The sequence below is a fragment of the Cuculus canorus genome, chromosome 5 (genome assembly GCF_017976375.1).
Source record: "Cuculus canorus isolate bCucCan1 chromosome 5, bCucCan1.pri, whole genome shotgun sequence".
NCBI classification, from domain to species: Eukaryota; Metazoa; Chordata; class Aves; order Cuculiformes; family Cuculidae; genus Cuculus; species Cuculus canorus.
Window position 1 is genome coordinate 41,988,404 of NC_071405.1, and position 11,652 is coordinate 42,000,055.

The following is an 11,652-nucleotide window of genomic DNA, read 5'->3' on the forward strand; positions in this document are numbered from 1 at the left end:
GGAGCATTCCTCATCCACTCTTTCCATACAGGCGAGCGTGCCTTTTGTTACCTGCCAGGAAAGAGGAGGAACAGGATTGCTCAATTAACATGTATGTACCTTGGCAGGGCACCAGCCCGAATCACTGGCTCCACCCTGCCTTCCTTTCCCTGTAGCCATATCGCTTCCCCCCCTCCTTCTTTGACATACCATTCCTCCTCCCTATCTAGGCTAATCTTCATCAGTCATTGCCCTGATGCTCGCCTGCTCTGACACGCTCGGAGTTTCAGTACAATTCCTGCGGCAGGTCATGTCATGTCCTCTCATGCCGGCTGTTCTGCATGGATCCCCGCCGAGGCACTGCACAGCCTTGAGCAAGACTTCTTCTGCTCATAGTAATTTACGGCATCTTTATTGCTAGCTGTTCATCTTCCTGAGAGGAGGAGTCAGGGCTTTCGGTTTGCTTTGGAAAGCTGGCTAAAACATGGTGAAGGACAGAAACCAGCTAGCATGTTCGAGCTTGAGCTCCTGCCTGTGTGATTTAGACACTGAGGGATGCAGATTTGTTATTTCTGGAATGTCAGAGAGTTTCACTTGGGGTGTTTTTTTGTTTGTTTTCTAGAAGAGGCCAACTGATACTCTGTTTATTGCCAGCACACTGTGCTCTTTTGAGCAAAAGGGGTCTGCTTCCACAGTGCTTTCTGATCCACGTCTGCTGCTGATGCAGGAGGTACATAACTTCCCTCACCAGCCCATGTATGTGGAGGCAGTGATGAGGCTCTAGCAAGGGAAGGTGCCAGTCTGTGCCATTTGTTCCTGCTTGCACTTCCTAGTCTGTCCTGCCCTGTGCTCCCCTGCCCTTCTCCATCCCTTCAGGCCACACCGGTCCCTTTTCTCATCCTTCACTTGTGCTCTCTGTTTCCTTACATCCTTCCCTGTTTGCTTCACATCTTTGTGGGGTTGTGCTTTATCACGTTAGGTAACACCTTACCTTGTCACTTTGCAACTCAGTTATGCAACCCTCAGCGTGGCATATAAAGAGGTGCCACTCTTTTCTTGGCAAGCAGTCTGTGAAGATCTCCCCCCCTCGCCATCCACTCAAGGCTCGTCTTACTGGTGGAGGTGAGTTTTGCAGAACACTGAATGGTGCATTGCACTGAGAAGTTGGTGACAGGGAAAACCTTGGAAAAGGGAAAATCTTGACAGGGAAAAGTCTTGCGCAGGTGAAGGAGAAATACATGAGCCAGCATAAAGAGAAGCCTCCCACCTCTGGAATACACAGAGGTGAAGCAACTCTTAGCAGGGGACACAGTAGCAAATCTGGAGGCTCACTGAAGCGGAGTTGCTGTGCCTGTGTCGGTGATTGCCCTGGCTGCTCGGTTAACGAGCAAAAGAGATTGTGCTGCCTTTGTGTTTACTTCTGGTATCGCTTCCCCGGTAAGTCACAGGGCTGGGCGATGCCTGGTGTCACAGGCAGTAATCTGTGGTCTTTGTGCTTTGTTATATAGTGGTTACATGAGCTGATACATGAGCACTTTGAATACAAACAACGTATTTGCATGTTATCTTTTGACCTAAGTAATTGCAAGGGACCCGACAGACAATACAGGGTGAGAGAAGGCTGCTTCAGAGAGAAAACACGCTGTTTCGCTGTTTCGGAGAGAGAGGACACACTGCACAGAGAGGGGTGCAGGCATGGAGACAAGGACCTGTTCTTACCCTTTGGTAAGTTCCCAAAGGACTTTTGGAGCCAAGCTGAGAAATGCAATCAAACCAAGTTATAAATATACTAGATCATACCAGTCCCACTTTACATTACCAGATGCTTCTTGGAGGGTTACTGCTGCTGGGTAGTGAATAAACTGTAGACATCCTCTTTCATTAAGGACTTTGAGTTTCTGATATCTGTCCCCTCTCTGACCTGCAGACTTTCTCCCTGTGAGCATTTTAGCTCTGCTGAAACCTTCTACATTTAGGGTCTTTAAGGTTATATCTCACCGATGACATGGAGGAGACCCCCTTGGGTACCCTAGCTGTCTCACCTGCTCAGGAGGGAAGGGGCAGAGCAACAAGAAACAGGACATCCCATCCCTGAAGAGCAGTCACTTTGTGCCTCCCCCCTTATTTCCACCCCAGCGACTGGTGCTTACTTTTATTTTAATTAACAATAAGTGAGGAAGAAGGAAGTTCTGAATACAGGCATATAAAAATGCTTGTCCAAAAAGCAGAAAACAGAGTGAAATGAGTTTGAGGAACTAATTTCCTTTCCTGTGACAGTTTTATCCTCTCCTGAAAAGAAAAGGACAAGAGTGAAACATGTCTAGTGCAACCATTAAACCACTGAAAAGGCCAACTGGTTGCTTAAGAGCTGGTCTTCAAATAAAGGTGGAACAGAGCTATGCTTGTTGCAGGACTGTTCCCCTATCTTTGCTCATGATGACTAAGGTGCTTATCACACACTAACCCCAGAGCAAATTACTGTTCTGCTAGAGCAACACTAATCCTAAATCTGGAGATACTGTATGGTGGTGGTCTCTTTAGACCTGCAGTCCCAAAGCTAGCCTGATGTAGGTGCTTAGCCTGGGCTCACTGGAACAGCCCTGAAGACCATTTGGGACCTCTACCCAACCTGGGCTGCAACCCCAGTGATGAGCGATCCATTGAATCCTGCTCCACTTGTGCCTGCTTGAGTTTTGGCCAAGCCTGTGCAAGTCACAGCCTGACTTCCCTCCCCCTCCCCAGGTCCCTCTGCTCCCCCTCCCTGTGCAACTGGCCATTGCCTGGCCCCTAAGATGGTGGGGGAGAGGAGGACGGCATTAGGAAAATATCCCCAACTTCTTAAGATTCCTGCTTAATGAGCGCATTTTCTCCATACTGCAGTTTTGCCCAGTATCAGTAATCTTATCAGGCTGAGCCTGCCTCTGCCACCTGCAAGCAGAGATATCAGGAGGTGGGGGGGGTGGTCATAAACCAGTTTGCTTTAAGTTTCTAGGCCCTAAAGTCAAGAACAAGTTTCAAAGTGAACTTATCATTTTATTTTTGTCATAAAAAAAAAAAAGAAAAAGGATAAAACACGACCGGCTTGCTTTATGATTCACTGATTGCAGATGTTTCCTGTTGGGTGGCCAGGGTGCTTGGCTTTCTGTTTGCCACTATCGAAAGGCGAAGGTGCTTGGCACCATTTCGGGCACGTGTCATGCAACTGTTGAGCCAGTGAGCCTTGCATACCACCTCCCTGGGATCTGCTGGGTCCTACAACTTCACCTCTCTACGTGTCTGCGCGCACATAAAAGGACTTTCGTATCTGTACTTGGGCTAAAGCCATGTTTAGAAAAAAGGAGTCGTAGGGACTAGCTGAAGAAAACAAGGTGTGGTAAGATGTAACTGCCCACTGCCACTTCAAGTGGGTTTTAAAATATTTTCTAGCCAACTGCTCAGACATGTTACTCATACCAGGTCCAGGCTAGATCCTGACCAGCAAGCAGGCAGAGGATTACATTTGACCTCACCTGTGGGCTCACCAAGTCCTGCAGCCTGAAAGCCTGGACACTGCCCAGGGGTCTGCTTGTGACTGCACTTTCCTTTTAGCCTGGCACAGGCTTTGTCACCTCTAGGCATGAACCAACACACTGGCAGTATCTTCATTGTTAAAGAACAGAACAAGACATAAATCTCTTCTTTCTACAAATTCATAAAACCACGTTGAACCTCTAGTATTTGAAAGTATTCCTAACCAATTTTGTTCTGCCTTAAACAAAATTCTGTTTTTTAAGAAAGTTTCAAAGCCCCATTCTTTTTTCAGCTGGTAAGTGACGTCAAACATCTCAGAGATCTGGAGTGATAGAAATCTCAAAGACCTATGCTGGAAGCAATGCTGGTGACATGAAAAATGTGATTTATCTCTCTTTTGACTATTTACTTTGTGGATACCAGCAGCATCACATCCAGGTACTGCCTACCTCCCTCCTGAAGCATGCTGTGCTCGTGTGGAAGGAGTATAGATACATGGTATCCAAACATATGGTTGGCTGAGCAGCAAATCTCAGCACTGTCCTGCAAAGCAACACAGCACGTGTAAGTGCCTAGTACGTTGCCAGTGAGGGCACTGCAGTCTGCATGGGCACAAAAAATACTGTGCTTTGAGCTCTTCAGTGGGGCCTACCTGAGTATGAGCGGTGGTGGAGCATGCAAACCTGGATGAAGAAGCAAGCAGAGGATTTTTGGTATCCAGCCCTAACCACTGTCCTGTGCCTCTGCCTGGGCAGGCATGCCAGTGCTAAGCAGCCAGACTGGTATGCTGGAGCACTTGCAACACCATGGCTTCATGTGTGTGTGCGCTGAAGTTGCCAATGTGAATCATGTTGAGATGCCAGTCTGATTTTGGAGACAAGGAGGGAGCCTTTTCATCTCAGTGATTACTGTGAGCAGCCCTCACACACAGGCTTAGGTCTGGGAACAAGCCGTTCAGATGAACACATAGCTGAGTTGTCTCAGAGCGGAGATCTGCATCCAAATGCAGTCTCGCTATTTTTGAAGGGGGAAAAAAAATCACTGAAACAGAAAAATGCAGTGCTCTAAGGGTTATATTTTCCTCTCTTTCTTCCTTACTAAGCCATAAGGATGTGGAGTAGCTGGAGGTGTAGCTAGCTCAGGATCTGTCAGCTCCCCAGCCCTACCCCGTGCTTTAAACAGGACAAACAGGTTATGACATTAAAGTTTCAAAACCTAGGGGGGTTCCTTGCATGGGAGAGGTTAACACAGGGGCACTCCTGGCCCCCAGAGAAGGGGAGGGGATACTTTCAGGTTTGAAACACAGATGCAACTTTTCCAAAATCAGAGCTGTTTCAGAAGAAGACCAAACCTGCTTTGCCTACTCACCCGTCTCCTCCAGCAGCTCTGCAAAGCACTGTACCTTGGCAGGCAAAGGCTCAAAAACATGTCGCTCCAGGCAAAGCTGTATCTTGCCCTGATACAAGCAACCCTGACTGGGGCAGCCTCTTCCAGCCTGAGGCCAGGTTTCGTGCACCTGGTTGGGGAGTGCTTGAGCATCCAACTGCCAACCAGCTGTAGGAGAAACTGTTTCCCCCTGACTACCATCTGAAATAGCTCAAAGATGGATAGTCTTAAACCCAGAGCCTGTGGAAATGCTTCCCGTCGAGTCTTTGCACTATTCCCACTATCATGATGGAAGTGATTTTGGAAGATGATGGGAATACATGGGTCTTGGTTTTACCACTCAAACTGCATGTTGTGGGATGACTGTGGACAACCCCTGGGGCTGCAAGATGAGGGATCAAGGGGGAAACAGGTGCCCTGGGAGCTGGGAAGGAAAGCTCTTGCCTATGGGCCTTACACAACCAGCAGTTCATGAAGGGTGAGAGTAAGGAAAACTGCTTTTTGGCTGCCCTACGGCCTGGGGAGCCCTTCAGCATGTGCTGTTGCCTCCTTGCTGTGGGATCTGGGGCACAGCAGGGAGACCTTCAAATTCAGGCTTCTCCCAAGGTCCCAGGGCATCATCCATCACTACAGTACAGAGTTGCCCTGGTGGGCCAGCAAGTAGGTGCTGGATGCCCAAGCACTTATTTGCAGGGTGTGTCACTGTGCCTGCTCCAGTAAACCCAGAGCAATTTGCAAAAGAAATACATTGTCACTTAAAGATGAGAAAATTATTGGAGAGCATGGAGAAGTTGTTTAAGAGACATTAACTGAACCACAGATTGGGCGACATACCTAAAAGCAGCTGTAATGGGAAGGATCTCTTTGGAGCCCAAAACACTCTCTAAGAGATGCCCTGGTAACAGTGGTGTCCAAGCAGCCCGCTGGTGTCAGCACACAGCCAGCTCAGGGAGTGTGTGCACTGCCTGTGAGCAAGGGAGAGGGGACAAAGAAGCTTTTTGGGGTGACAGTAACCACTAAGCATACACATTTTGCAGGCTACAAGAAGTACTTGTACTCCGGCAGCACCCTCACTGTACTTTGTTTCCTTAAAACTGCTAGGAGCCTTCCCGTGGGATTTAATATACAACTTTACAAGAGAACATGATGTTTCTACCAGTTTATGGTGCAAAGGTGCATGGCTTCAGGAAAGTAACTGGTGTGAATGGTCCCAGGATGTTTTGGTGCTCAGAGGATGGGGTGTAGAGTGGGAAATTCCCAGCGACTCCTAACAGGAGCCCTAGAGGCTGGTCCCTTCTAGTTCTGATGCAATTTCTATGCTCAGCGGAGAAAGAGTGTTTTTTAGCAAAGAGATGTTGTGGTGAGGAGGGAAGTGCTGTGTTTGGTTATCTCTCATCTCAGCCTCACCATCCTTGGGAGCAGGATGCTGTTCATGCACCTGCTGAGCCATCCAAGAGGCCCCAGCTGCTCTCAGTCCGTGATGGTGGAAAGGGCAAGCAGAGAGAAAGCTGCCACCCTGCTTGAGCTCCTCCTGCTGCCCATGCCTCCTGGCTGATGGGTCCCCAGGCTCTCGGATGGTGACATGCTGACAATTTCCCTTCTCCTTCCATCCTCAAGTGTGACTACTCAGCACAGCTGAGAAACTGCCAAGCTCCCTGTCCCCTGTGGTTCTTCCGAGGGCATCCACTACAGCCGCTGTACGTGGTGGGAGGGAATGAGAGAAATGGGGGCAGAGCAGGGAGGGGGAAGGGGGTAACAGCAGTTGGGAACCCCCCCTTCTGCAAGGAGACCAGGCTTTCACTCCCAGCCATTGTGAGAACTTCCTCATGTATCTATATATTTCTTTTTCTTTAAATACTCTCTTCTAGCTTCTGAAGCCCTCCAGTGCCAAGCTGTCATTTTGCTCTTTTAATTGTATTTGGTGCCTGTGCTTCTCTCTAGGCAGTCTGCAAGCTTCTTCCAAGCTCTCTCAAAACTTAACCATTTACAGTCTGAAATACATGCTGAGATGCTTTTCTCCTTTCTAGAGAATGGACCCTTTCCTCCTTTGTCACCCTTTCAGGGGCTACTGAAATTCGTGCTACAATTGCTTTTTATTTGCAACAAGATCCCTGTGAAGGAGTGGGGAGAGCATTTGGGGAAGGAAAGAAATGCACTCCTCGAGGAAAGCCCCTTGTGACTCCTGGTTTAGCTCAGATCTAAGGCCAAAGGAAGTAAAAACTAAATTTTCTCAAATCTTCTTTGTTCTCAGCAGCTGGCCAAAGGGGGACAAAGTGGTAAAATGGTGATGTGTAAGAAAAAGCTAAAACTGATTGAGTAACACATTTTGTATTTGGCAGGCAGCAGTTACCAGAAGATCAAAGGTGAGGTACTGAGTTTCTGACATCTCCATGCTCCTTCAGCTGGGTTTGCTGTGGTGCAACACTACCAGCAGAAATTTCTGAAGCCCAAAGGTCTGCTGGATCACCTGGAAGCATGAGCGCTTCCCAACAAGCCTGGAGGCAAGAAGATAGGATGCTATTTTAACCCAGAAGATGCTTTTACATGCAGCATCCGCTTGAGCTATTTCCCGTAGTGGCAGTCAGCTGCCCTGGCACATTTGCAACTGTCAGGGAGTTTCTAACAAAGAGATATTTTAAATGCTGAAAGAAATGCTTCTTTCCAGATGGAAGGCAGGTAAGGAGGTACCCCAGTTGCCCTAGACTTTTGTGCAAGTGAGTGGCTGGCAGGGCAGCAGAGGCCACCTCTTGCCTTTTGTATATCCATGGAGACCCTTGTCACTGTACGGAAGCAGATGAAGCACGCCTGGAGCCAATGGGAGCAGAGCATCCTGCACCAACGATGCCGAGGCTAACCCGTTTATGTGCTGCAGAAAGAAGGCTCCCAGGAACTTCACAGGACCTGCTGCAGTGCCTGAAAGATATTTGGTGGAGTTTTAACCTGCTTCACATTCCCCTTGCTCTTACCTTTCCCTCCTCTCAGTTATAGCTCTCCTCTGCAGAGTGGTCTCTGCGAAGGGGCACCTCTGAAATGAGAGGTCTTGCTGCATCTGCCTGTCAAAGTCCCACTCACTGACTGTATCAGCAGTGATGTTTAGTGCTCCTCAGCCTTATGGTACTCCTGTGAGATCCAGAATGAGTTTGCAGGCTTGGTAGGTAGATTAATAATGTTATCCCTCACAGGACAGGAGTTTGCCCTGTGGCAGATCCCAGCTTTTTACCCTGAAAGATGCACATGCATCCAGCTACATAAAATGTAGCTGAGTTGAATCCTTGCTTGGACCTGTGGCAGGGCTGGGACACATGCCTGGGCCCCCAAAGTACCACATGCTCATCTGCCATGCAGCATCGCTACAGCCTCTGCTGCCTTCCTGCTTCTTTTAGTTGTGTTCTGCATGCTTCTCTGTGGTTCTGAGAACATTGCCTGCTCCTCTGACTCTGAAGTGAACAGGTTCTGTTTACTTTCCATTATAATAATTAATGCTATTACTTTTATTACAGGCCTACCTAGAATCTGCCTCTGAGGGATGCATTAGAGAAGATGATAGTTAAACACATGGGATAGGACAGGCTCTGCCCTGCAGACTTGATAGTACTGGTGTAGGTCTTCCTCGACTTGGAAATGTGCCAGTCACTCTTCTAATTAAATGCAGGTGCCAATTTGGTAAAACCAAGTTGTTGAACATGGCTTTATGAACATGTCCCTCCTTTCAGATTCTGTTTCCCACTTCCCTGAAGGAGTCACAGATAGGAAGAACTGGTCAATGCTTGCCTGAGACTTTCCAGATCTGTTTATTCTGGTCGTGCCCTGGTCATCCAAAGGAACCCCTGCTGGGATATATTCCATGAGTAAATACACACAGCAAAAACAGAGCAAGACCAACGGCTATCTTTGGACCCCAGCCATTTCTTCAGAAAACCAAAGGTATTACATTCAGTAAGAGTATTTTTAGCGAGCCCTGAGCTGTGCTAGGGCTTTCTTTGCATGATTATTGGAGCCCAGTTGCAGTGCTTGAGCTCTTTGCTTTCCCATAGAGAAGGCAAAAGAAAGGTGCGTGTGCTGGGGGCAGGGGAGTGAGGGGGTGACAGTGTGGTGGGGACCCTTGGCTGTCCCTCTCTGAGGAGCTGTATGTTCATTAGCTGGAGCTGATGCTATGTGGTGACCATTTGTCCCTTCTCCTGGGCATGTGACAAGGGAATTGCATGCTTCCCAGCAGGCCCTCTGCTCAGCAGAAAAGACCATGACACCATTGCAATCGTGGCAAACTTGACGTAGTTTTCCTTTTGTTGCTTTCTCCCTACCCTCCTGCCTGACCTCCCTGCAAGTGGCATTCTCATGAAACGCATGCACTCCTCCAGTAACTCCAGCAGAAGAAATGCAAAGAGACGCAGAGAAGCAGCCAGCGCCTGCCACAGCCTGGTGAGCCTGTGTACCTGCCAAAAATAGTGTAGGGTTTTCTGACAATTCTTCAGCATCTAGATTGAGACTGGGAAATGCAGCAACCAAGAGGAACAAGGGTGCATGGTGCTGTAGCAGGAGCTGAGAAATACATCAGTGAGAGAGAAAAGCTCAGGTCCTGCAGCGGTGACAATGGCATGGTGACTGGGCACATGGTTAGACCTGACTGCTGAGATTGAGGGCAAAACCCTTAAGACAATCTTGAAAAATTCAAAGCATCTTTGAAATAAAATCCCTAAAACTTTGAGGCCAACAGTAGCCCTGGCACCTCTGTCAGTGTCCTGGCAGAAAATTTGCCCATTTGGGCAGATGGTCAGCATGTTTGCAAAGGACCAGCCAGTCCCACTGTTTTGGCAGATAGAGCTGTTGTGGCCACGTAGCCCCAAATCAGGCAAAAACCGGGAGTATCTCTGTTCTGGGCAAAAGCTGCTTTTTCTTGGAGTTCAGAGGGTAAAAGAGTGGGTTGCGAAGGGCTAGGAGCATCAAGAGAGGAGAGAGAGCGCTGAGCATGACTCACGACCATCACTAAAGTGTCCTTCAGGGATGTGTCCAGGTCAGCACTGCTCTCCTGTGGCTGGACAAGGGCAAGGCAGCTCTGCTCATCAGGGCAGTGCTAACTCGTGTCAAAACAACAGCGCAGCCTTACTCAGAGGGAATATGCTCGTGACAGCAAACAAGCAGGGACCAAGGGGTGGCTGAGACATACACCTGGATGTCCATCTTTTAAGAGCCTGAACTGCTGCCTGTCATGGCCCAGCCTCTTGAAGCCATACACCCCAAAGGAGGGGAAGGAGCCACGCTGACACATTGAGTGCTAAAACCCCCATCTTCCCTTTCAGGGCCAATGGAGGAATCATGGGGCATTCAGGGAAGCTCTACTTCACCACCCTATTACCTTCTTGAACAACTTGTCACTTGTATACCACTCAACTTTCTGCAAGTCATAGAATCATAGAATCAAGGAATAATTTGGGTTGGAAGGGACCTTAAAGACCATCCAGTTCCAACCCCCCTGCCCCCCACCAGACCAGGCTGCTCAAGGCCCCATCTGACCTGCCCTTCAATACCTCCAGGGATGGGGCATCCACAACTTCGCTGGGCAACCTGTGCCAGTGCCTCACAGCTCTCATGGTGAAGAAATTCCTCCTTATGTCTAGTCTAAATCTGCCCCTCTCCAGTTTATACCCATTGCCCCTCGTACTATCAATACGTGCCTTTGTAAGAAGTCCCTCCCAAGCTTTCTTGTAGCCCTTTCTGATACTGGAAGGTCACTATAACGTCTCCCAGAGCCTTCCCTTTTCCAGGCTGAACAACCCCAACTCTCTCAGCCTGTCCTCATATGGGAGGTGCTCCAGCCCTCTGATCATCTTCATAGCCCTTCTCTGGACCCATTCCAACAGTTCCATATCCTTGCTATGTTGATCCCCACTGATCAGAAACAGTGGAAGCTCAGCAATGGCATAGGGTGCCTGGGTAGCGGGGAGAGCAGAGGAAGAAGAACCGGCTGAATTTTGTAGGAATCTTGGTTAAGTTGAAATCAGATCAAAATTCTTCAGGGACTTTAAGGCAGATCATCACAAACAGGAGATTACTGTGAACCTCAGGAGACTGCCATAGGATTAGCAGTACTTTTGTATTATATTTTAGAAGTCTGTCACACTTGAAGTGAGAAACTCATTCCTCAGGTTATTTTCCCTGTGAAAATTGTTCTGCAAGTGCAAGGTGTGCCCTAGAGCATTCCAATTCAAAAGAAAAAAAGCACTGCCTTGAAGTAAACCATAAAATGCTTTGGGTGTGGGCTGGTGTGAGCCTGGAGAGGGGCTTCGCAGGTGGATTCTCACACTGACAGCAAGAACAGCTGCAGCCTCTGAACAGGGAGACTCGAATGTCACCCGTGCCTGTCTCTGCATGGTGCCCTAGCGGCGAGGCTTCTCCTCTGTCCTTAGCGAGGCAGGGACGCCTTCTCCCCGGGCCGACCCGCAGCTCCCGTAAGAGAACGGATGCGGAGCGGGGAGGGGATGAGGAGCGGGGCGGGATGCGGAGCCGCAGCGCCGCCCGGTGGCTGCAGCCGCCCCGCCGAGCGAGGGGAGGCACGGCACGTGCCGTAACTCCGGTCCCAGCTTTGCCTGCCCCGGCGTCAAACAGCAGCAGGACGCTCTCTGCCGTGGGGATGCTGAGGCATACGGGATGGAGCTGCCCAGACAAGAGGGACAGGGCTGAGATGTCCCAGCGTTCATAGAATAATAGAACCAATTGGTTGGAAAAGATCTTTGAGGTCATTGAGTCCAACCGTACCTGTCCGCTACTAAACCATGTCCC

At 49.1% G+C, this 11,652-nt stretch overlaps 1 long non-coding RNA gene across 1 annotated transcript; it reads left to right on the forward strand.

Moving 5' to 3' along the window:
* The first annotated feature begins 1,074 nt into the window (after positions 1–1,074).
* On the forward strand, positions 1,075–11,227 carry LOC128852311 (uncharacterized). The gene is made up of 5 exons (XR_008450060.1): positions 1,075–1,416; positions 1,559–1,704; positions 7,215–8,799; positions 9,201–9,294; positions 10,173–11,227. It is a non-coding gene; the product is annotated as an uncharacterized LOC128852311 (long non-coding RNA).
* Positions 11,228–11,652: the final 425 nt, after the last annotated feature.